This window comes from Rhagoletis pomonella, unplaced genomic scaffold (genome assembly GCF_013731165.1).
Source record: "Rhagoletis pomonella isolate Grant_MI unplaced genomic scaffold, Rhpom_1.0 Rhpom_scaffold_00005, whole genome shotgun sequence".
NCBI lineage: Eukaryota > Metazoa > Arthropoda > Insecta > Diptera > Tephritidae > Rhagoletis > Rhagoletis pomonella.
In genome coordinates this window covers 66541608-66568960 of record NW_023458559.1, presented here as the reverse complement: position 1 = coordinate 66568960, position 27353 = coordinate 66541608, and positions in this window count along the sequence as shown.

Below are 27353 nucleotides of genomic sequence, written 5' to 3'. Positions count from 1 at the left end.
AGTTTTTGTTAATAAATTTCAACATTAAAATCACTTCATTTTTGATTTACGAGCTTTACCGGCATACGCATGCATGTGACACAACGATAGTGCTTACTTAGATCAAGTGAACCGGTTTATTGGTATGCTTGATTTGATTGAGAATTTAGTGCACAGCGCATTCGTTACTGGTAGATATTTATCAATTGCAAACTAGTAACAGGTAACCAAAGCCTAAGCATAGAAAAGCATACGCATGCGCTTAATGCTGGACACAAAAATGCGTCTATAAATAATATAAAATAGAAGACACTAAAAGCCAAAATAAATCATTTGAGCGTGGAGAAATGAACATTTGAAAAAAAAAAAGGAAACCAGCATCACGCCATTTCAACAACAGCCTACGGTGCTGGTGTTGCATGCCACAGCGTGCAGCCGCTCATTTTGCCAGTGGCAGTGTGGCAAGTTGCTTGGTAATTAATTGCAGCGCCCAGAACGTGCTCGTCATGTGGACATTAATTCCAAAAAATATGAGCAACTGGATTGGGGAAGCTATGTATTATTGCTCCCGCCGCCGGTGCTCTAACTGCTGCTGGTCACCAAGTACACAACTTCTGCTGCTGTTGCTTTCCCTACTGAAGAGCGTATGCGTGTGCAAGCCTGCAGATATCTGTAAGCCAATCGTAATGCTTTCATAGCAGCAGACTTCTGTGGTGGCAAATAAATTTACGCATATTTTTGACTTTGTCACTGCCACAAAATATTACATGCAACGTTGCAACAGCTTCTGGACTCTGCCGCAACAACGACATACATATTTTCTGTGCTAATTCCTGCCTCTGCCTCAAAGTCAATCCGTTTTATGCATGCGAATATAACAGTAGTTCATAGGTGTACACGCATACACACGCGCATACCGCTGCATATGAATTTCTTCTGCTTCCAAATATCTCTGGAAAAATACCAGCGGCGACACATTCATTTGGCGAGGCAATTGAATTTCCCATTCCACAAATTATGAATACATATTATCAATACTTTTTCCTGATGTCACATTGCAAATGACGCTCGGTGAAATAAAAGAAAAAAAAACGAGAATTAAACTTGTGTGCCAAAGCAGTTTTTATACCCAACGCACAAGCGTGGTTGTGCTTGTTACATTCTATAGGTCAGTAAAACTACTACTTTCAGACGTTGATTCTCAGATCGCCAGCAAACTTCAAAATTTTCGCACCTTCAGACAAGCGAAAATTTAACCACTTCTTTCTATGTTTTGACATCTTTATCCGTATTTACTGCTTCTCCCAATCAACCCAGATGTGGGCAGATTTATTTTACTTTTATTTAAACATGCCTTGGGTATAAAAATGCACTGAAATTAAGTAGTGTAGAAAGCGTGATGGCGATTTCTTTTTAAAAACAAGTTTTTCATACCAGCCTTTGGCATTGGTTAGGACCAAGTCACGCTGATAAACGTCCTCAAATGCCGAAATGTCGCCGCCAAAGTACAGTGCAGCGAAAAGAAGTGTCACTGGAATATTTAAAAAGACTGAAATTGTAATTTTTTTACCGCTAGTAAAGTAAAAGAGGTCTTTTGAATTACAAATAAATACAACACTTTTTTCGGATATCGATATCTTCATTGATATCGTAATATATCTATATTATCGATAAATTTATCGACATTTTGGCTATTGTTATCGATATTATCAATGCATATATGGATATTATCGATTTATTAATCGGCAATATCGGTATGGTTGTCGATATAAAATCAGTATCGATATGATTGTGTTACATTTTCAATGCTGCTATCGACTTTTAAGCATTATCGACACATTTATCGATATCTTTATTGACGGGATTTTGTATTGGGCGTAGGTAATTTTTTATAAAATTGATTTACAGAACTTTGGATAGCCAGAGTTGCTTTCAAGGCAGTTAAGATGCATCTAATAATTATTAATGTGGAGAACGTCTTAAAAAAGGTTCGAAAGGACCCCAAGTAGAAGTGGAGAGCAAAGTTTTCGTTACGATCGTGAAAGGCGATGGAACACCGTGGAAACATATATGGAAGAGTTAGTCTGCCCATTACTTCTTATTTAGATTAGCACACGGAAAAAGCTCTTTGCTGCTTTGATTATTGTAAAGTAGTGATTCTCAAACATCGTCCGTGGGAAGAACTCTTTAAAGCTCTCGCGCGGAATTATATGCACGCATACAGAGTCAACATCTCTCTCTGAACATGACTTTTTTAAATATAACGCAGCCTAATTTATCGATAGGCTAAAATTTGTGTATTTATTTAAAACTCAGTCACGACAAAAGTATTTACCCGCAGAATAAGCTCTTCGAAGCTTTTTGTAGATTTGATATGGGCGCATACAATGTAAAAGCTCTCTGTGCGTTGCTGATTTAAGGAAAAATTTGATGTCGGTGTCGAGGATGGTTTAAGAGCCGTAATGCTTTTGTTTTATATGGAGTTAAGCTAACGAAAAGCACAGTTTGAGATAAATTGTTTTTGTTAGCTTGTTGAGAATCACAGGCGCCTTATGTTTTGATAGAATATTAGCAAAAATTTTATTTTGTTGAATAAGGTCGGCAGCTTTCACATGGCATTGGCCAGGAAGAGCTTTCTTTCTGCGCCAAGTGTATGTATGTAAAACAGTGATGCTCAGAGCGAGCTTTAACTCTATATGAAACGGCGATGGGCACTGCTTTGCCCGCGGGCAAAGCTCTTTAAAGCTTTCTATATATTTTGTATAAGCGCGTGCAGAGAAAAAGCTCTCTCTGCCCATCACTGATATAAAATCTACAGAGAGCTTTGACGAGTTCCGCCCGCAGTCGCTGTATCACTTATGTAAAAACAGTCACAATAAATCATACCCCACGGGGGTACCGCTTTCTGAAGGCTTTATATAAGCACGCATGAGGAAACTGCTCCCTCTGGTCATATCTGATGTAAAATATGTGTATAGAAAACTTATATAAGCTCTAGACATTCATTTTATATGGGAGTCTACAAGCCAAAAGCTCACTACTGACTAAAATTTCTAATACAACCCAGAAGCTCATTACTGCCTAAAGGCTTTAATAACTTTTCTATCAGAACTATAAAAATATGTTTTTTGAATTTTTTTTATTTGTTGATTAGTTTTACTTTATAATATTTTGTTAGGAACGAAAAAAATTGCGAATCGGATACTATATTTAGACTTGTATTTATACATGCATATCTTTAGATATTTTTATACCTTTATAGTTTAGCTTCGCTCTAATTGATGCTAATTTTTAGGCGAACATTTTGATAAACAACTTATGGAAGAACAATGACGCATATTGCATTTTTTTATTTTTTCTTAGTTCGTCCAAAACATTGAAAATGTAATTCCAAGAACTTTTAAATAAGTTCATATAAATTTATTTATAAGCCCATTAATATGTATGTATAAATAAAACCCTTCAAACAGGAATACTCATTTATGCAGCACCGCGACCCCACAGTGACACTGCTAAGAAATCCAGTTTGTTTACGTATATGCGACTTGTGAATTAGGTAAATATTGTGTATCGAAAAACGTGCCGAACAAAAACAAAAAAAAACAGCACAAACAACACGAACAGCTAAACAGCAGCAACACCAACAACAAAACAAGTCACAAAACGCAAAACAAGTCTAGAGCGTGAAGTGAAAAATAAAAGCATCGCAAAAAAAAACAACAAAAAAGTCAGCAGAAGTTCCCACTTCTGGATGCCATGGGCTTTGGAGCAGCAAAACTGCGAAAACAGGCACAAGAATAAGCAAGCGACCAAACAAGAAGTAAACGACAAGCAAGCAGCTTGCTGTAGGTACAGTCACGTCATTTTTGCTATTTTATTTTTGTGCGCACGCTGATTTCGGGATCACCCGCTGTTGGGATTCGGCTGAGCGCTGCGAAGGGCGGCGAAGAAGACTGTATGGAAGCTGCTGTATGCTCGCGCGTTCTCCGATTTTTGCTTTTATTTTGCCTGCTTTGGCGCATGAATGAGGTTGGCTGCCGATGGGTGTCTTCATGCTTACATGCAACTTACGCATTTGTTGCAACAACATACACACTTGCAAAGAGCCATAGCGCAGTAAGTGCATCATTTATTTTCAGTGGCATCTTCTTTTGTATGGACACAATGCAACTTCGTACATACTTGTGCACCACAGTTGACGTTTTGCGTTGTCTGAAATGCATTCTGTTGCTGTAACTATGCACCTCAGCTGTTGCAAAAGTGCTTCGGCAGCGAATTACTTATCGTGTTTTGCCACATTTGCTTAGTAGGTGTAAAGCGGGAAACCATTTACAATTGGCTGGCAATTCGAAGAGAGTTATGGACATACATACGTACGTATATATGTACATATTCGCACATACAGTGACTCATAGAAATAATTTGCATTGATTTTTTTCGATATTCAAATTTTTTCATACGTTTTTTTTTTTTAATTATAGCTCATTATTCAATAAAAACCGTGTAAATCTAAATTAGAAATTTGGAAAAATTTTATTAAATTCAGCAAATTTTCGTCGAAATTTAAAACTTTTTAATGACAATTTTTACAAAACTTTCGATTGTGCAGTTTTATAGCCCACTCAGTAAAACAAAGTGCAAGTTTGAAGTTGCTGAAAAATTCTGTTAATTTTTGATAAATTCCTTTGCTGAGGATGTTAAGCATTTTCTTCCATACAAAAGTAAACTTCACTCGTTAGAAATTTGCTAAATTTTTCCTTATTTTCTCCAAAGTTTGAAATTTTTATGGCTTTATTAAAAAAAATATATATATGAAAAAAGTGTACAGCGGAAAACGTTTTGAAATCCGAAAGAAAGTAAATGCAAAGTATGTTCTGTGAGTCACTGTAGGTAAATACGCACATACTTGCATGGAGCTATAAAAATTTTAATTTAATAAAATAATTGCCACAATTAGTTATAAGGAAAATATTGCTAGGCGAACAGCCAACAACAATTCAAGCAAACCAACTCGCTACAAGTGTAGCTGCATTTTACGTGCAACAGCTCATTCTTCACCTCAGCAGATATCGCTTAAGCGGCACTGCTATTAGCTGAAATTATGGCGAAGTGCTTAGAAACGCCGGGAGTTCGATCTTGTATTGACCACTGCCCAACAGTAAGCCAAGATACAGACTTACCGTTGGGCGGTAGAGGGCGTGTTTAGTTTATTTGCCATTTTTCAGCGATTTCCTTATTATTGAAAATTCCACAGTAGCTGGCAAATGACTTGGCACTACTGGCTGCGCTATGCAGTAGTGCAAGTACTTTCGTTTTATTATCAGTGATGATTCTATCTAAATTGCTATGTAAAGGCAAAAAAAAAGTAACACAGTGGAGTAGAATGTAAGCGGATGTTGACCTAATAATTTTGAGGCAGGCTTTTCTTCCTATTGACAATTGACCGGATCGATTTAGATTTTGAGCTTTTGTTCTTCAATTCAATCTACAAGTGAAAATTATCGGAAATAGTAAGTTTTACCAAAATAAATTCAGTCAAACTACATGGCACCCTCGGGGTGCACCATGGGAACGCTAAATGCCAACGACTTTCGTGCCCTTATATTTGTTCATCCTTGAGTTGGTGGTTTCGGTATTCTGGCACCTGCGTTTGCTGAGGTGAGACTTAGCAGAATTGGCTGGAAAACAAATACCATGACTGTGTTCGTCGTTTTAAAGCTCTGACAGGCTCGGAGTAGGTTCCAAACCTTTCGCCGTTGAGTTGGTTGGCAGGTGTGACTGAGAGGACTCCCTTAACTAACTGACTTGAACCATTTAAGCTAGACTGCGATTTCGAGTTTGGATAGCGATGGGTGCCGAAAGAAGCATGAAATGTCAAACTTTAAAAACGCAAAAAAAAAGCCTTGGGTGTTTGGAAGAAGTTTTATTCGACGAAGGTGGAAGCGTCTAGAATGTGGCTTTCACCACAGATATCTCGATATTTGACAAGGTTTCGAAGGCTACTCCCAAGTTGTTAGGTAAGGTATGCTGGCCAGCCGCTGCGTGGCTTCGCAGAGACCATTGAGGTCCATAGTGTTACACCCTTCCTAGAGAGAGTTTTGCTTGGGGATCTCGACAAATTTCACGATGGAATGTCTGATAACGGACGGAGACTGATCAAGTTTTCTAAGGGCCGAAAATGGTAGTTTGGAGTGCTAAATTTCAATAAAGCTCCGTCAAGCCACGTGACTGTCTCCGACAATTTGTGACACGCGAAAGTCACGCTTCCACTGTTTTAAACGTATGAACATTCCGAAGGTCACACTTCTGCTTCTTCTTTTTCATCTTCGTCGACCGATTTACCGCCTATAAAGGCTACTCATAAATCTGCATTTGCAGGAAATAGATATTTTCCGCGTCAGACATTTCGACATCTCTTATATCGGGCCCCTGCTCTTCCCCGTCCTCGGATAAAGAATCTTCTTCATCGTCCACAATGGTGTCAAAAGGATACTGAATATATGCCTCGTCTTCTGCAGCACTCAATATGTAAAATAAAAGGCATTTTAAATTTTGGTTTTATATGCACTGGAAGATATTTAGACGATCGTTGTATGTACTTTGAAGCCTATTTCTTCTGTGTTTTTACATACTAGAATTTTCGCGGTTAATATATTAACATTCTTAATTGACTAGCGCTCAAACAGTATTGATTTGAGCCCATAAAAATTGCTATTATGCCTCTAAAACATTAAAAACTAGTAAGGTGCCCGTGTGCCGTACCCCGGTTATGTGTTTACGTGGTATTTTTTGGTTATGTGTCCTACGGTTAAAATCGTGCGATATCAGCGAGTAATGTCCAGTTAGAACACCCACCAGTAGCCTAGCGTCCTACCTCTTGAGGGAAAGGAGAAACTTCGTGAGCTTTATTTCATTTACTCTTCACAAAACCCGGGACACTTTGCAGCCTTGCGTTTTATTCCACGCTTTCTGTGTCTTTTGGTCATGGACAGATCGAGTTCGCATTTAATCCATTAATGAATGGAAATCGGAACCTCTTCTATCAGCATGGTATCTGACAAAGCACCCTATTTGACAAGCCGGTCGGTACAGCTTTACATCACTATTGGTATGTAGAAAATTCACAACTACTCTGCACTCCGCCATACGTCTAAAGGAAATGCTGTGAGATAGTAGCGCCTTTATCGCAGATTGACTGTTATATAGAGATTCACCTGCTTATTTGCTGGAGTGCTGTTCAGTAGCTCCGCCTGCAAAATGTTGCAATAGTTTGGCAGGTTATCAGATTTGTTGTTGAGGATTTGAGAGAGCTCCGCGCATACGACTGCTGCTCCTACGTCCGCCTCCATCTTCGATCCGTTTGTATGGACACATTCACCGAGCCAGCTTTGCTCATGCCCTCACGCCAGCCTTGGACCTCTATGGTGGCATCGAAGTTCATCCCAAAGTGCAGATCGGGAATCACATAGTCAATCCAGCCAAGTATAGTTGACGCTATACTACTGTGACCGTAAGACCTGCAGACAAACTGACCCGTAGCATAAAATCTGGCGGCAGTTTTCGACGCCATATTCTTGGCCGATAGGTCCGCCCAAAAGATATGTAGACCCAGGTGTCCATGTCATGCCGATCATTGATAGCCTAGATACACTTCATATACTCTTAAATTATGTTTTCTTCTCCAATGCTGTCCACCAAACCAATACCCCATAGAACAGAATCGGCCTGACTATCGCCATGAATATCCATTAAGAAAGAGGAGGAGACAAGCCCCAGGTGCAGCGAAGCATCTTTTTGCATTCATAGAATACCACGAAGGCAATATCTTTCGCATATGCAGTAAGTTCGGCTGGTACTGCCTCCATTTTCTTCAGTATCCTGTAGACCCTGTATGCCCCCTCGTAGCCCTGTTAACCTTTTTGGTTTGCCGTTAGACCCGTTTTGTCCAGGAAAATCCATAACATGAATTCCCCGTTCTCCAGAGCTGCTTCTATTCGCCTATCAACATTGTTTAGGGCGATATCTATCGATGTTCCTTTCGTGTAGGCGTGATTTGCCTTTGAGAGAAGATGTCCCGCTACCGGTTTTGTTTGATATATATGTATGTCTATTAGCCTCTCCATGGTCTTTTGCAGAAACGATGTTAGGGTTACCTTAAATCCTTTGGGTATGCGTGGCCACTTCTGGCTATTTTTGGCAGGAAGACTACCCTCGCAGTCCTCCATGATTTTGATTGAATGTAGTTCAGCCTTAAACAGCCGAGTTGTACTCTGGCCGAAAAGTACCACTACATGTTGCCCTAAGAAAGCTTCAAGGACTCCTGGTCAGGTACCTCACACTAGGCCTAAACGGCGTGCCTGATTAACAAATTTGGAAGGCTTTTGTGACCAGCATGCCGATCGGGTTCTGTGTGCAGTATCCAAAACGAAGTCATTCAAATATTATACGTATTTTTCTGGGCGGTTTCTGGCACACATACATATATTTTTCAGAGCCCTTGTGGCTGGCAATCAGTGTCTGCGGGCAGCCAGCAGGCGTCAATGTTTAGCTCATGGTCGTAACTCTGTTTATTCACAGAGCAGCCGGCTAACACATTCTAGCGGATGTGCTTCGAGCTAATGTCTATTGAAAGAATCCCTGCAGTAGTTCGCAATAGAAACAGCGATCATCGGCTTATGAACCCCAGGATATTTTTTTAGGTATTAGGTATTAGTATAGGTGTTTCAAAGGTCTGCGACAAGTCAGGTATCACCAAGAAAGTTCCCTCGCTGTGATGGTACTATGGTACATTTTGCGGAAACCATGCTGGTAAGATGTTGGGCGCAGATGTGGTGGGAATGTGGGTATATCGTCGTTGAAAGGTTTTTTGGCCATAGCTTTATCTACTCACTGAGGCACGTCTCCGGCAATTTAAGGAAATAATTTTATATCTAAGTTTAACTGCGGCTCGCGAAACTGGTAGCAAAAGAAAAGGAAGGCCACCTCTACAATGGAAAGACCATGTGGAGAAGGACTTGGCTTCACTTGGCGTTTCTAATCGCCGTCAGTTAGAACAGAAGAGAAACGATTGAAGTGTTTTGTTGGGCTCAATCGCTGAGGCGGTTACAGCACCAATCAAAAAGAAGAAAAAGAACAATTGCCATTTTTTGTTTTGCCATCGAGCATAAGGAAGCAAAAAATTCTTCCCATTCGATACAGCTATTTGTTATTTAAGAAAAAAATACAATCCCCTTTCACTAATTTTAAGTTGGCGGACTTTTTTGGAAAACTACCTTTGGTGCATCGATCTAGGCAATATGATATCGGTAATATCTTAATTTGATATCGGTGATATCTTAATTTTTAAAGAAACACTAAATACTAAAAATTGTGTGTTTAAAGATACACATTCCATACCTGCCTTCGCATCCTCATCTGTATGAATCTGTAACACATGTATGCATATATATGCATTCAAACATTTTTACATACTCACACATTTGTCGGTGTGCAATGCATGCATCCATCGCATGACGACACTGTTAGGTTTTGAGAATACATACATATTTATACACACAATAAAATGTGGTCAATAACCTCAGAAGGTACAAAGTCTGCAACAAAAATAAAAGTACAAAAATAACTACAATTACAACGCAACGCAATACGCAAATGCATTCACTGATTGATCTCTCTCAACGAAAGACAATAAATAATATAAATATAGGGAATATGTGTGTAAGCTGGTTTATACTCGTATGCGCATAGAAAAGTAAAGTGAACTGTGATCGGAACAGTAGATAGGTAAATATAACAAAAAGCTTACTTACTTAAAATTGTTTAGAAAAATATTTTTCTTGCTTAAGTATTCAGTAAGTTCACCAATAGATTCGATCCAATTTTTTTTTTCTGTGAAAAAAAAATTCCTTATATCAGGCCTCCACTTTCAAACAGCTCCACTTTCTTGCTCTAATTCTGCTCCCTCTAAATGAACTCGAATTAACTCAAAACTCCACTAAAGACCGGTAAAATTTATTTTGTAGAATCGCCTTTGAAATACCCATTTCTTCTCTCGTATGTCTTATGAATCAGATTTGATAGATAAGCTGCTCCTTAAGAATCACTTGTGAAGCACAGGCGAGATTTCGCCATACGCCCTTAAAGCTTCCCGAACGATTGGTCGAATGAAGTCAGAACTTGCTAAAGAAGAGGCATGACAGACGAGGACCTTGGACCTTCTTAGCAGATCAAGGCTAGAGGTATTCCGAATTGTAGCAACCATCACGGGGCACTGGCCCATATACAAACATGTCAACTAGACGATAGCGAAGAAAGTGTCCAGCATTTCCTTTGTGAATGTCCAGGCCTTTCGAATATTAGACACAAAACATTAGGAAAACATCTGGTAAATAGCACAACTAACGGACATATCAGCAGCTACCATAAGCGAAATCGGTAGATTCATTAGAGAATATAAATGATTCGACCTAGAAACATAGAATGTGCATAGAAAAAATATACCCCCTCATCCAAATAGCGCACAAATGCGCTAATAGTGTCCTGAGCAGCGTATTGAAAGCACTGCAACAAACCAACCAACCATTCAAGACTTTTGACATCTTCGAATGAGCGATCTCCTATTTCGGCCATTTTTATTATTCCCCAAAACGGTTCCGGCCACACAGGTACGGGTCATGAACCTCCCCTTGCGAATTCGTCGGCGGTCTCGTTACCCACGATCCTGAAGTGTCCTGGTACCCAGCATAGTAATACCGTGTTCCTTGCTGACAAGAATTAAATAGTGTCGAAGCACTCCTTGACGAGCCTGTAGGTAAAAGGACGCCTGCCAATCTGAAAATATAACTAGAAACGCACCTCTTAAACCCTTCTCAAGGTTCAGTGTGGCACAAATTGAGATTGCTAGTTCTTCGGTCTGAAAGACCGTGGACCAAGTACCCATTGCAATAGAAAGCTTGGTGCCAGGTCCAAAGAACCACTCTGCCCTCCAACTTTGATCCGTCTGTGTACCAGTGTACAGATCTGGGGTCTAGTTCTGGTAAACCATTTGACGACACATCTGGAATTTTGACCTGAAACTTTTTTCTAAAGCGGATTTCCTTTGGCATGGCGTCGGAGAGCTCACAGATTCCTAGACCTGGTATTTTGCTCAAAATACCTTTGTATTGTGTCTTGTTTTTTAAAGTACTGTCAGAATAATGCATTTGCAAATTCCTCGCAGCTGCTGCTTCTTGGACAAAAATGTGGAGTGGTGCCCAGCCTAGGAGCGACTCTTAGGCCACAGTTGAACACGTTCTCAATGCTCCTTTCACCGACAGTAGAGCCACCCTTTGGAGTTTGTTCAGACGTGAAACGACAGTTTTTTGCATTGTTTTTGACCTCGAGACTATAGAGGCATAAGTTACAATCGGACGGACTATAGCAAATTCAAAACTTTTCTTATGAGTTCGCATTATTGTTTCAGTCTCAGAGTTTATGATAAGATTGCACTTTACTGGAGAATATCGCTTGGACTCCGAAGGATCTTGTGAGCCTCAAATTGTAGCTGTATTTTTGGGTATACTGTAATACAGATGCATCTGATTAAACCGTAGACAGCATCGTTTCAAAAGTTTTGGGTACGGAGGTCCATGAGAAAGGGTGTATAGTATCAGCTAGCCGGTTTGGTTTCAGCTACAGGTCAGGGAAAGAAGCATGATAAAGCAAGAGAGACAATGGCTAAGAAAGGCAGAGATACATTTCTTCCGAAGAGTAAATTCTGGAAAACCAGAACTCTATTAGACCAAAATCCATACCAAGTTAAAATAAAACTGCCAGAAGTCCTCAAAGGCACACTTGCGACTCCTGCTGGGAATAAAAAATTAGTTTCAGAGCCCCTTGAAGTGGAGTGGAGGGAGCGGTTGAGCTACGAAAAAGCTAGAATCGAGTTAGTTCCATTAGGAGGATAAGTTCTTCGTAAATTGTCTAAGCAGAGCTCAATTTTTGAAGGATAACTTCTCCAAAGATTTATATACATCTGTGAGTACACTGCCTAGGCGGCATATTGCTGAACATATTTACGAATATTTAATAGCGGTGTGGATTTTATTAAGTTAGCACGGACAGATTCAAGCAGGACTGTTTAGTTAAAAACCGGACACCAGACAACCCTGTTATTGTTCTGGTCATTATGGAAATGGCATGGAAGAAAATGTGTATTCAATCTTCCTCCATAGCCAGCGGGACAATTACCGAAGCTACAGATTGAGAACGAAATTTGGCGAGGTGGAATCAAACATCGATTATTTGGAGAAATTAACCAAAAAATATACTTCAATTTTGAAAGAGAATAGTCTGAGCAGACGGCAATATAGAAATGTCGATTGATCGGGCGAAAGTGCCTAAGAGGCAAGCTTTCCTTATTGCCAGCGATTTATGGTGAGGAAACATAAAGAAATGGAGCTTTCTGTTAGTCCAGCAATAACTTTAATTTTCAATTTCCCCTGAGGCCTAAGTGATGAATATTTCAAATACAGAAGTTGATAACACCAAGTGTATGAAAAACCTTCATTAAATTAAATCCTTTTACAAGTCGCTTAATTTTCGCTACCTTAAAATAAAGCACTGATATTTTTAAATGTAACACCTTATTTAACTCATTTGATTTTATTTTTAAAATATTTATGCGAACCGCATTATTTTAATTGCAAACGCGTGAATTTGATGAAAAATTGCAATAAAATGAAAATAACATTAAATTCGATATATGTACTATTATGCGACAAAAACCACACACACGCCCATACCTTGTGCATAACTAAATTAACATAAAACAATTAAAAAGCAGAAAAAAACCCAAAACCGCCGTCATATCACCAAATATTACAAAATACCACAAATGTTTGCGTATGTATAACTATACATACATATATGTATAAATATAAATACATATATATGTATCAATAAAAGCAGGCATAATCATACATATGTGCATTTGTGAGTAAATCATTTACGATCAACTTTGATTAATTTATATTTATCGCACACGCGCGCTCAGCACGCCAACGCAATACGCAGACAGCCGATGACGCTGCTGATGAGGACTAGGTAGATTTTTAGATACAAACATACATACGTAGATTTATATTGGGTCATATGAAAAGTCTCTACGGATTTTTGTCAGTATGTGGTGTTGACGGCCAAACATCTGGCAACACTAGTTGTATTGACTTGAAAGTGAGTGAAGAAAAGCGCTATGAGGAGATTTTTTACTTTACAAAATTTTCTTTAAAAAATGTGTTTTTTTTTGCTGCAAAAATATGGCCAACAAATGTTTGAATATTACAGCTGGAAAAGTCCATGAAATAAAGCAAATGATTGAGCGAGGACGGCAAGCAAGGTGTCAGATGATAACGGATGCACTAAACGTTAACCAGGGCTCGAATCGTAACAGTCATAAACGAGCAAGTTGTCACGTAAAAATGCATATTTCGGATTATAACAGTCGTGTAACGAATAACGAGAGGGGTAGTACGTTCACGACTGGTATAATAAACGATCAATTTGCATTATCTATTGTGCACAACGGGACCGCAATCAAGAAGCGCGACCAGGATAGGCTAACATAAAAGAAGTACTGTTTCATTATGACAATTTCAGGCCACGCACATCTTAGATGATTTTGAGAACCTAATCTACGGAACTGGGATGGCAAGTTGTAATGCATCCGTCGTATAGCGCTGACCTTACATTGTCAAACTTCCATTTGTTGAGGAATAGCAAAACTGTATTGATGTTAAAAAATAATTAGCACGGCCGAAGAGCGCCTGAAAACCATTTGGTCAAGTTTTTCGCCGATAAACCACTATAGTTCTACACCGATGGAATTATGAAGCTACCCAAAAAATGCAAAAGATCAATGATAATAATGTCTAATATGTACTTGATTAATTTTGACTTTCATTAAAGAAAACCTTTGTTCAAAACTTTACCAAAAAATCCGCGGAATCCTTACACATGACCCAATATAAATATAAATAACTTATCTGCTGCCATGCTTTTTCGGAGTAAAAATTCCAGGGGCAAGCTGTGGATTTTTTTCAGGCCTGCAAACAACAAAACCTCGAGAAGTCATCTATCTACCAAGCATTCGCCTTTCTATAACTCTGCCGTCATTTGCAATCAAGTCGCGTGGCGCATGCAAATCTGTCGTTTAGTCATTGATTTAAAATTAAAAACTTTACTTTACTAATTTATTTTTAATAAAAAAATAAAATAATAATAAAATAAAAAATGCTTGGCATGCACACTTGCGCATACGTTTTGCTAAATTAAAAAAAAAATAAACGAAATCAATAACAATAATTTGTATAAATAACAAAAGTTATAATTAGAAAAAATTTAAAAAGTCCACTAAAAAGTCGTGCAGGCAAGCCGTGGCCTGTATATATGTATGTAACTACAAATGCATATATTGAAGTGAATCACTCACTTTTTTTTTTATATATACAAACACCCATCCACACACAGAAAAGCATTCATTTACACACAATTGCATATAAAATCAGTCAGTCAATTGTTTATACATTCTCCCGGCAATTCGTCTTAGTTCTGTTTTTATAATTTGCATGCAAGTCGCTACAATGCCTTCCATCTCGTCTGGTAAGCGTGTTTTATTTTATTTTCAAAATGTATGTATGTATGTAAGTATGTAAATATGTACGTATGTATGTATGAATTTGTATTAAGGTATGCCTTTGTGGGTTTTTACGACAATTCCCGACCAGCCTTAACAATGCACATTTGTTTTATTATTTAATTAAATTATTTTAGTCGTGGAATTTATTTATTTTAAAATATGCTTAAATTGCAAAGTTATTGACTTAGTGACATGTTTCCGTAGTCATGGGGACGATTTTATATTTATGAATGAAATTTAAGCAACAGAACGGTCTCTGGACAAGTCTGGATATCTGACCACCTGCTTCTTGCTTGAGGAATATCCCAGTACCACCGCTACCGATTCATCGAAACAAGTTCCTGCCTGGGCTAATTTGTCTGCCCTCTTGTTGCGTTAGATGTTCCTATGGCCGGAAACCAGGCAAAAGAGATGGACATTGACTGAGCAGTCAGCAAGCGTAGTTCCATCTTGCATTCTTTGGCTACCTTTAGGCCTGACTAGCTTAGTAAATCACAGCTATTTCTCTTCCTGTTAGCACTATTATTTATATGCTGGCATATTTCGACATCTGCAAGTACAGATTGTCACCAAGCTCCTCGGAATATACCTGTGTCCCTATACCGCAGTCCATTTTCGGTCCATCACAGCGTCCATCCTCTTGAGGGATAGAAGACACTTCATGCGCTTTTATCATACGCCCTGCACATATTCCTGGACACTTTGCAGACTTGTGTTTTGGTCCAAACTTTCTGCGCCTTTCTGATCATGGACAGGTCCTATTTAATCGGTTAAAAAGAAGACGGCACTTCCTCTATCATAATGATTTTTTTTGTCCCAGGCAAACGACTGGATGCAAAATCGAATGGACTGACCACTGAAGAAATGACTCACTCTATCCAATACATTTTCCGCTAGAAATACGATAACATCCGTTAACACCAGCCGCGGATCTTCTATTAAGGATGTTGAAAGTGTAGCCCAAAAGATCTCAGAAGTAGGTACTTCTGACCTTTGACGCTCCATCGATTTATTCAGTGTCTCTGAAGTACAGACTCATTCATGAGCGATGCCTCCGGTACAGTATTAAAGTTACCAAAAAAAGAGAACCCTTTCATTCTCTGGAATAAACGGGTAAAGGGAAAGACAGTCGAAGGAAATGGTGGTTTCTTGGCAAGTCTTTATTTAAACTGGGAGTTAGCGGGTGCCAGACACCCTCTAGTCAAGCTACACTCAGCATATAATGATGCACTTTGAATTAGAGCATTTATCGAACAGAATATTCACAGCTCAGGGAGAAACTAATGGTCAAATTGATTCCCTCTTCCAACTTCCATCTGCCAGATCTATAAACAGTTATATGGCACAATTTATTTATAGTCTGTTACCAGTTCTTAAAGCAACAAGTTTAGTCGCATACATAATGAGAGAGCCTGCCGTTGTTAGCCCCAAAATGGGCCCAAATACGATACCATGAAACCCGAACCAGCTGATTATCTCTCTTGAAATTTAACTACAAAAAAAGAGTCATGCGTATGATATTGAGCTCAGTTTTTCCGTGTGTGTGTGAATGTGTAGCATCTCATTAGAACTTGATGGGTGATCTTCCTATGTGAGTAATAAAAGAGTACTCCCTTTGGCCTGGTTGGTGAGATTTGTCGGTTTGAACTTGCTTAGGAGTCAAATCGGAGATCTCCTAAGTTATCAACAAAAGAATACTCCCAGAGGCATGATTTTGGAGCAATAAACGATTTTTTTGTCGATTTTGTACCCCTTTATTACTGGTTTAGAAACCAAACGGGAGATCTCGCAAGTGAACAATAAAAGAATATGCTCATTTTCGTTGTTGGTGTTTCCGACAGGGTAGGAGTGTGATGTAATGTGGAACGATTTTCCGTCATCCCTTGTCAAATTTGGTTTGGGGACAAACCGGTTTCGGCGTTGTGCCATCTTCAGTGCCATGTCTAAGAACGCACACACACACATTACATCACAATAAAAGAATACTCCATGAGGAATGATTTCGGAGCAATAACTGAGATTTTTCGGTTTTGTACTCCGTTATTACTCGCTTAAGAGCAAAAATCGATGCCTCCTAAGAGAGTAATCTATGATTCTCCTATACGCACCTCGTTCAAAAGAAATTTCGTGCTATTAAACAAACATGTATAATAAGGAAAACTACAGAAAACATTTCATATAGAAACAATATAAGGAGGATGCAATAATTTAATGTCGATAGCACACTTTTAAATGAAGGTCCGTCGGTATGCGTTGCAACTTTGTTTAAATTTATTTTTTCTTCTTCTTTATTGGCGCTGTAACCACCTAAGCGATTTTGGCCGAGTCCAAAACAGCACGACAGTCATTTCTCTTCTGTGCTAACTGACGCCAATTGGAAATGCCAAGTGAAGCCAAGTCCTTCTCCACCTGGTTTTTCCAAAGCAGAGTATGCCTTCCTCTTCCTCTGTTACCAGCATCGCGGCCCGCGTTGAATACTTTCAGAGCAGGAGCGTTTCTGTCCATTCGAACGACATGGCTAAGCCAGCGGAGCCGCTGTATTTTAATTCGCTGCATTATGTCTATATCGTTGTAAAGCTCATACAGCTCATCGTTAAATCATCTGCGATATTCGCCATCGCCAACGCGTAAAGGTCCGTAAATCTTTCGAAGAATCTTTCTCTCGAAAGCTCCAAGAGCCGCTTCATCAGATGTTTTCATTGTCCATGCCTCCGCGCCATACACCAGCACAGGCATGATGTATAAGTCACTCATCTTTGTACGACGAGAGAGGACTTTACTTCTCAATAGCCTACTCAGTCCAAAGTAGCACTTGTTGGAGTGATTCTCCGTTGGATTTCAAGGCTGACATTATTATTGGTGTTAATGCTGGTTCCCTAACAAACGAAGTCGTCTACTTTTTCAAACTTGTAACTGTCAACAGTGACGTGGGTGCCAAGACGCGTATGCGCTGACTGTTTGTGTGATGACAGGAGATACTTCGTTTTGTCCTCGTTCATCACCAGACTCATTCGCTTTGCTTCTCTATCAAATCCCGAGAAGGCAGAACAGACGTAGCCCTTTTTTTACCGAGAATATCGATGTCGTCGGCATACGCCAGCAATTGTACGCTCTTGTAAAGTATTGTGCCTGAACGGTTCAGTTCTGCGACTCTCGTTATCTTCTCCAATATCAGATTAAAGAAATCACACGAGAGGGATTCACCTTGTCTGAAACCCCGTTTGGTATCAAACGACTCGGAGAGGTCCTTCCTTATTCTGACGGAGCTGGTGGTATACCAAATTCAGACATCGCGGCATAAAGACAACTTCTCTTCGTGCTGTCGAAATCTGCTTTTAAATCAACAAATAGATGGTGTGTGTCGATCCTATTCTCGCGGGTCTTTTCCAAGATTTGGCGTATTGTAAATACCTGATCTAGGACGGATTTTCCAGGCCTACAGCCACACTGATAAGGTCCAATCAGTTCGTTGACGGTGGGCTTCAGTCTTTCGCACAATACACTCGATAAGACCTTATAACCTATGCTTAGAAGGCTGATTCCGCAGTAGTTGGCGCGAATGCCGGGATCGCCTTTCTTGTGGATTGGGCAGAGCACACTTAAATTCCAGTCGTCGGGCATGCGTACATCTGACCATATTCCACAAAAGAGTTGATGCATACACCTTATCAACTCCTCGCCACCTTACTTTAATAGCTCAGCTGGCAGGCTGTCAGCTCCAGCAGCTCTGTTGTTTTTCAAGCGCGCTATCGCTATTCGTACCTCGTCATAGTCAGGTGGTGGAACATCGACTCCATCGTCATCGACTGGGGGCTCGGGTTCGTCTTCTCCACTAATTTCAGCGCTACAACCATTCAGTAGGGTGGAAAAGTGTTCCCTCCATAATTTAAGTACATTCTGGACATCGGTCACTAGGTCACCATTGTTGTTCTTACAGGAGTTCGCCCTGGTCTTGAAACCTTCCGTAAGTCGCCTAACCCTCTGGTGAAATTTTCACATGGCTCGCGTTACCCCCCCTCGCAGCGTGGCCTTATAAGCGGCGTCTTTTTTCTCTGCGGCTTCTTGACATTCTTCATTGTACCAGTTGTTCTTTTGGGCTCGCTGAAATCCAACTACTTCTTCGGCGGCGGTACTTAATGATCGGGAAATGTGGTTCCACTGCTTGCTTATGTCCGACTGTCGAAGAGTGCTCTCAGAGAGCAGGTGTGTGAGTCGAGTGGCGAATAAATTGGCCGTCTGTTGTGATTGCAGCTTTTCGACGTTAAGCTTTCCTTGCATTGTTTGCTGCAAAGAGGCGGCTGCGTATCTTGGCTACAAGAAGATAGTGTGGTCCTAGTCGATGTTTCGGCCTCGGAGTGTACGAACGTCCAAAACATTGGAAGCATGCCTTCCGTCTATCACAACATGATCGATTTGGTTTTTCGATCTGGAGACAACCATGTAGCTTGGTGGATGTTCTTCTGCTGGAACCTAGTACTACATATTACCATGTTTCGAGCCACGGCGAAGTCGATCAGCCTCAGTCCGTTATCGGACGTTTCGTCGTGGAGACTGAATTTTCCGACAGCGGCGCCCCTTCCTTGCCCACCTTGGCATTTAAATCGACGAGCACGATTTTAACATCGTGTCGCGGGCAGCGCTCATATTTACGCTCTAAGCACTCATAGAATAGATCCTTGGACGCCTCGTCCTTCTCTTCCGTCGGGGAATGGGCACAGATGAGCGAGATGTTGAAGAATCTCGCTTTGATGCGGGTTATGGCTAGACGTTCGTCCACCGGGGTGAACGCCAGTACTCGGCGACGGAGTCTCCGCTTTCCCACTTTAGCTCGCTCCCAAACGGGTGTTTGGTTGCTACCCAGAGGATACATGGATATAAATATCCGGACGTTGTGAGCTGCGATGTGAACCGTACGCACAAGAATCGCTTCTGGCCACTCCCAAGTGAATGGCAGTCATAAGTTGTCCACATCTGCGCACGGAACCATCCTCCAAATTAAATTTATTTAATATTGTATTATATACCGCTAAATACTTTTTACCGTTTTATTATTATTCTGATTTACTTTTAATGCATTTGTTTTGTATTATTTATATTTTGTCTGATCTCGTATATATAGATATATAAATGTTTTAGCTTATGTGTGGGCAATGAAAAGCACTTTTTTTACTATACAACCGGCTTTCGGGATGCCTCTTATAAGAGTATTCCCTTATTGCTCGTTCGGGAGGAATATGAGATGGTTTTCTATGTGCACTCCCTTATTGTCTTTTTGGGAGGTTTAGGAGAGGTTTTTATGGGAGTACTCCCGTATTGCTCCCTAAGGAGGTTTGTGGGATGATATTTCTGTGTGTACTCCCCGATTGCTCGGTTAGATGGTAAAAGGGATTACTCCCCCTCCTAGGATGTACAATGTTAAGGGGAGTATACAAATTTGCATGCTTATACACAGAATCATAGGGAGCAAAGGGAAGGGGAGGGTATTCGTATACTTCCCAGAGAGTACTCACCGAGCAATCGTACGATGCTCCCAAGCTCTACTGGGATTCTTCAGGTAACGAGTGCTGAACAAGAGGAATATTTTTAAGGCGTTCATATTACTTTATTTGAAGTTGATACGACAATCCTTGTCAAAGATAGGTTAATCTGTAGAAAACCTTTAACATTTCAAATAACCTTTTCCAGAAAGTCAAATTGATAAAAAACTTCTCAGAACAATATATTTTATTTACGTCCGTCAACAATAAACGCATCGAATGATGTCCCTGAGAGCTGCAACCATTGACTGACGACCGCCACAAAGCCAGAAACACATATGTACATATGAAGGTATGTATGCATAAACATTCAAAAAGATTGATGTAATCAGCGATCGAACACTACGCCTTGATTGTTCACCAGCGGTCAAGCGTCAACAGCAATGACCTTTGCCAATGACGCGTACGCGGGCATTTGCCTGCGACGAACTGGTGTTGTGGCTGTGGCACTGACTGCGGCAGCACAACCAATCAACTGGGCGACAGTGTAGCGAAGCAGCCAAACAGTCATCAAGCGCAAGCGACAGACAACAGCTAACTGCCGTCCCTAAATTGGCGCGTCAAGCGCCAAACAACTGTCAAAAATCCTCATGCCCGTACAATTTGTATGGAGCATTCCACAATAACGCGGCGCTAGCGCTGAGCAAATGGAATTTTAATTTTTGATAGGGCGTTACATGTTGAAGTTGGATACAGAATACGGAAAGAAAGAGAAAGAATAAACAAGTGAAAGAGGAAATGAGAATAAAAACGAAAAAAAAAAATTAAAAAATTTCAAAAAATACGCCGCGTTGAATTGGGGATAACGCGCGCTGACACTCGTTCACATTGGAAAACGCAACGCTTAGCGCTCCAATTTAGGGACGGCAGTAACAACGAACAATCAGCAGTCAGCGAGGCGCTGCAAGCAACTAGCGACCAAAAGCAATCGAACGTTGCATGCAGAAAAACAATAAATAAGCAAATATAATAAAAATAAAATACAAATACCAAGAAATATTTGCAATAAAAATAACAATAATAAAACGAAGAATGGCAAATAAAAATGCGAGTTTAAGTAATAAACAAAAGAAGAACTGCACGCGCAAATAAACATGCATACACACTTCTGTATACATACATAGGTACAGTAGAACTTCGTTAATCCGGATCAATTAAAACCAGCTCAATCCGGACTATACGGAAATCCGGATTACCAAAGGCATTATAATTGCTGAAGAAAAACACCTATAATTGTTTGTTCATTTGTTATGATTAAAAAAACTATAACAATGGCTTCAGTACAGATGTTAAAGGTATAAAATAATGGAATATTAACACAAAACTTATTAGATAAAGTTGGATAGGTTTGTTTGTCAAATACACTTTTGTGTAAATTATATAATTTTTTTTTATTTTTTAACTCTGTACAGATTACAGAAGGATCCGTTTGAGTCCATAACCTTATTAACGAAGCTCTACTGTATTTATGTGTAAAAAGCTATAAAAATAAATAAAACCGCACGTCAAGTGCCGCGACGGCGTACATTGGCCGCACTTGTACGTGAATATGTACATATTTTTCATATAAGTAATCGGAAAGAAACTAAAAAAAGAACAGAACAGCTCAGCACAGCTGTAAGCCTAAATGGTTGGGGACAGCGCAAACGCTGTTGTAAGCGGAGCGTTAAAGTTGCTGTTTGCTGTTGTTGCTGTTGCTGTTGCTGAGGTTTTGCTTATCAGAAAAAAGTTTGTTGTCTCTTACTTAAAGCTCGGACAGACGCTGCTGGCGTAAATGGTTGTTGGCAACAGACAAAGGGATGCGCTGATGAACGCCGCTGAACGCTTGGTAGTGAGTGCGGACAGACAGGTCCCATAAGAATTCACACATCATTCGAGTGACACGATGTACGCTGGAGAATACAGTGCCGATTGGAGTTGCTGGTTCAGGATGGGTGAGATTTTCAATAATTAGTAGGAACCAAGGAAAAGCTGCTTGTCGGGAAGTAGTTCATAGAAATTGTGACAGAGAAGCCGCCTATGAACAGATAGACAAGTGACTGCTCAGACGAAGGCAACTCAGCTGTCAGCGGTGTCGAAAAGCATTAAGAAGTTGTTAGTACTTCAGTTCGTTCACTTCAAGAAGGTCTCATCGCTAATTCCTTACGAAATATGGTCCCTTGGTTGGAATTTTTAGGTAAATGCTTCATTTCCTCGGGATCCAGACGAAGCAGTCCTACCTGTGACCTTCCTATAGGCAAAACATGACACCATTCTACATAAATTATGCATATTGGAGAGATCCAATGGCAGTCCTTTTTATTGTCGGCTCAACAGAAAATAGCGGCAGAAGAAAAAGTTCACATACTCTTATGAACGAGGCGTTATGCCGACGATATTTCATAAGAAAATATTGGCACCGCTTCGGGGTGCGACTAGAGCGCCAAGTCCGTAAAGACATATATGATTGATTTTTAAGAGTTTTGAAAATTGATAGAATAGGCTAGGTTGGCACTGCCACAGTCCTTAAAGAAGCCTCAGACAAATCGATTATAGGTTAGACCGTGGAAACTGTTTCTTTAAAGATTGGTAAGTTTAGGTTAGATTGGCTGACACCGCGCTAAGCACGGAGGCACTGGTAGGCTGGAAAAGCTGGTGGTGATGCCACTGGCGGAAGCCATTTGTTTCTTTCCTTCCTTTGAACAGCCGAGTGAGTTTTATATAGCACAGAATATTGAGAATATTTGCTGAGGTGTGGTCAGCTAATCTAAAAAGCACTTGTTGAAGAAGGGGTGGTGCATTTTTCAAAGGCGTGACAGTGGTAGATATAATGTTCGAAGCTCTCCATCTCTTCCTCGTCTCTGCAACTGCGACAAATATTATTGGTTAGGTTTCCCAGCCTTTTTCCGTGCGCGTCCATCAGGCATTTATCCGGTGGTTACCCCTACTACTAACCTGAAAGAAGAGCGATCCATCCAAGTAAGAGCTATAGAACGCTTTATATGTTTCTTTAGTAATTGTAGTAGAAACTGTATACGCATAACTGCACATCAAGTTCTCGAAGATTAGTAAAAGCTTTGGTCGCAGATGTGCTCCTCCGTGGAGAGTCCCGGTATCCGTGAGTTTTTTAAGAGGCCTTACCAATTTTGAAGTTGCAGCCCTGCCAAAATTATTTGTGTTGGAAATTTTTCTTCAACGGGTTTCGCTTGACTGCCGCATTTTATTACTTCACTCGCTAGAGTTTTCCGAACATAGCTTGACGTCGTCCTACAAATGTGCCATCATCAATTTCTTCCTCTAGGTCTTCCTCGATCCTCTTCTTCAACGCCAGTAACTAACTATCAGAAATTCAGCTACGCTTCGTCGCTTCCACAGCAAGTAGCCGAAATGGCAAATAGCCCCACAGCCAGGCAAACCAAGCAACTATGTTGTAAATTACTCTAAGTTTTTTTCGTGTTTCTTTCTTTTCTTCTTTAATTTCATAAGTACTTTGAAATCTTCATCAAGCTGGACAATTCATTGCGCAACGAACCGTATCCCATCGGCAAATGGGCATGCGCTTGCTATATGCTGAATGTTAGTGGTATTGTTGTCTTACTGCTGCAATTACGCCAGTCACTGCATTCACCCGGCACGCTTGAGCATTTTGCGAGCTATTCAACCAGCCAGCCAGTCAGCCAGTCAGCCCGCTAACCAATTGATCACGAGGAGTAAGAATGCTTTCCGACGATATTAAAGCTTGAGAAGAATTGCGCACGTCATCAGCATATGGCAAGAATTATTTTTACATATGCACACACTGCTCATAAACGATTGTTCTAATCAGCCAGCCTCAACCTCATCGGTAACAACCCAACAATCAAGCAAACCATCAAACGATTCACTGAATGTTCGATCGTTGATCGATTCATCGTTGCTTCCATCCATCCAACAAATTCTTGCACTCATATGCTTACTCATCGCCTCATCCACACAATGTATGTACGTGTTTTCTGTTTGGGTGTTTACCTCTTTCCTTTGTCACTGCTCACCGGTTCACTCGCTGATCAACTGATCGTACACTGATCATCAGCAACGCGCTTCCACCGCCAGCGTCATCATCGCCATCAATTGCTAAGTCATTCCTCGATCGTTGACTCTAATTTTCATGTAGCGCCAATCAAGCTGAAGTACTGAGGCTTACAAGCAAGCAAAGAAGAATCGCATAGTCATTGCAGCACCAAAGCAACAACCAAGCTCACAATAAGAGGAGTCCGTCGAGTATGCAACCAGCCAGCTCCGCTAGCTAACCGGCAAAGCGTTGAAGTGTTTGACGACTTCTCGTTAAGGCCAATGTATGGTGGATGTTTTTGGTATTGTTTTGCAAACATTCGCAATAATTATTCTTTGGCAAATTTTTATTTTTATGTGCTGTCATGTGGTATGGCAGGAAAGAAAGCACCTATTAACTGTTGTGGGCGTTTTCCTCCTACTTGCTGGCATATTTGTGGCTAATGTTATTGGTGGCGATTAGTACGCGATGCAATCAATAAGAGAGGTTAACTTAGAGGTTGGAGGTTGTTTACTTTTAGTTATGTGAAATTGGCAGTAAATTTTGCTATAGTAATTTTTGCTGCCCACGTCTAGGTCGTCAATGTCAATGCATGTAAATAAATAATTCCGTAAAAACGTTCCAACCAACCAGACTTTTTAGGATTAGAAAAATTTTCGAGCCTAGAAAGGTTTGAAAGAGAAAATAGAGACTAAAACCTGGGAGCTTCTTTCTGGTGAAAATCAAAGAGCTAATCTATAAACTAAGAAGATCCAAGCCGCAGTCACGCGATGCCACTAGATGACGACGGAGTAATATTTACAAAACGAAGGGTTTACGCTCTTATTTAAGGTATACATACATAAATAATTACATCCTCAGAAAGAAATGTATTTTCGTTACTATTCTGGGCGTCTTTCTTAGAGACGTCTATTAGGGACAGGGCATACTTCTCGGTATAGAACAAAAAATTTCTACAAAAACAAGTGAAACAATGACGTGGGTTCTGAAAAGCCGTTTTTGGCGAACAATCGTCAACACTACGTGAAGGTCGCAAATAACTTTGTGAGTCCGAATATCAAAGATCGATAAGCTTCTAATTATCCAACAATTTTATACAGAATAGACCACATCGTACAGAGCTTTGATCTATGTATGTATCTCCCCGCATTTGGGCAATAAATTAATGGGAAACATGCTGTCCCAAATACCTGTATAGTGTATACAAAAGCGAGCCAATATAAAAGTTTAAGCGTGTCTACCAAGCGCGATCTAATTGAAGAACCATGCCACCAAGGATCACCACTTAGTGCATAAGGTCCATGTCTGAGTTATATATACATATATTTACGGCAAGAATGATAGAATAAAAGATTGCCCCAATCGAGCTGAGAGCAACCGGTTGTGATGTCACATTAGTGAGAGAATTAGAGAGTAAAGAATAATTTTAAAGAAGAAGAGGAAGCAGCAGACATGTGGTGCGGCATAGTGATGTAAAACTACGTAGAATTGTATCTACTCTTCAGCCTCTTTAATTTGCAAATACATAATTTTAGGTACATTTGGAGCGTAGCCAAATAACTTATCCGCAAGTTTTATCTTATTTTTCAAGGTATTTTAACGCGTTTTCCAGTGAGGAAATTTGAATGGCATCGCATAAAAATACATATTTACTTTTTAGGTACGTTTATCTAATTTAGGTACAACTTTTGGGCAAAAAGGTGCAATATGAAAATTTAATATTTTTTTCAATTGTGACGTCAGCGAAAGGGTGGATGCTGTTAAATCGGCAAAGAGAGGATTAGCGGTGCGCGGAAAGCGCCACCTTTGTTACGCTGCATCGTGATATCCGATGATTGTTGAAAGAGTTCTTTTGGTACAATGGTCAGCTGGTCAAAAGCATTTGTTTTCCAGTTATGAGACGTAAGTGCTTCCGAGGTATTAGTAACAAACCGCAATCATTGATTCAAGGAAAGGTTCATGTCAAACGACTAGAATTGTAAAAGGAAACGGAGGAACCTGTTTAACCACTTACATATGTATATGTATATTTCTTTATTCCTACTATTCAAAACCTTACAGCGGAGAAAGTTTAAAAAAGTATAAATAAAGTTAAGTAAAGTAAATAAAGTAGAGTATAAATACAAGTAAGGACTTCACGGTCGCACATGCTCCACTCTTTCCTGTTTCTCATGACAACTCTCAGCTTTGACAGGTGCTACATTACCCTTAAACGGTCAGTAAGAAAGCCTGCAGTCACTTATACATCGTGTTTTTTAAAGTAGAGAACTAATTTTGTCCATAGATCCCTGCCCGGCTCCTTTCCTGTTGAGAATGTCTGCCACTTCCTAGCCGATGATTCCACTATGCTCCCAAAGATAGTTAACGCAGTTTCTGGCTGCGGTAAATTTTAAAATCTAAAGGCAATTTCAAACCCAAAGCTTTTATGGCATGTGGCATGCCTTAAGGTCGAGGAGGGTTGCCTTGTTTGCAGAGTTTATGAAGACGTGTTTGTTGGCCGCCCCACTTTCTGCAAAGTGCTGAGATATGGTTGAAATGTATGCCCTTCATCTTAAAATAGGGAGTTAGCTTCCCACATGCTGGTCTAGTTTACTAGAGTGCTCAGTATACTTGAGTGGATGGATGTTCTATCTTCTTATTCTTTGCATTATTCCTGAGATTACTTTTGCTGTAAACAGCGGAGGCCCTATCTTAATTAATGCAAAGTACAAAGTAGGTCTTAAATCGGTGGGAGCCATCCAACTTGCCGATTCAGGTTTGATGCCACAGCCCCTGCCCATTAGTCTCTGGTAGACCCGAATGTAGGCGCTGGATAGCTTTATCTATACGCGGATTCCATGGGAGTTCCTTTTTAGCAAATGGTTCTAGTAGTTTGTCCCAGGGACCGTTACAGTTACATCTTATATTAAAAACTCGCTCAGTAACAATTATTCTTTGACTTTTATTTAATTACTCCTTGAATAACCGTTATTTCTGACTTTTATTTTATTAACCCAAAATAACAATTATTTTTGATTTTTATCTAAATAATCTGCAAATAATCGGAATTTTTGATTTTTAAATTATATGTCTTAGATAACAGACATATCGAAGACTTTTATTTATAAAAGTCATAAACGAAAATCAGTCACTG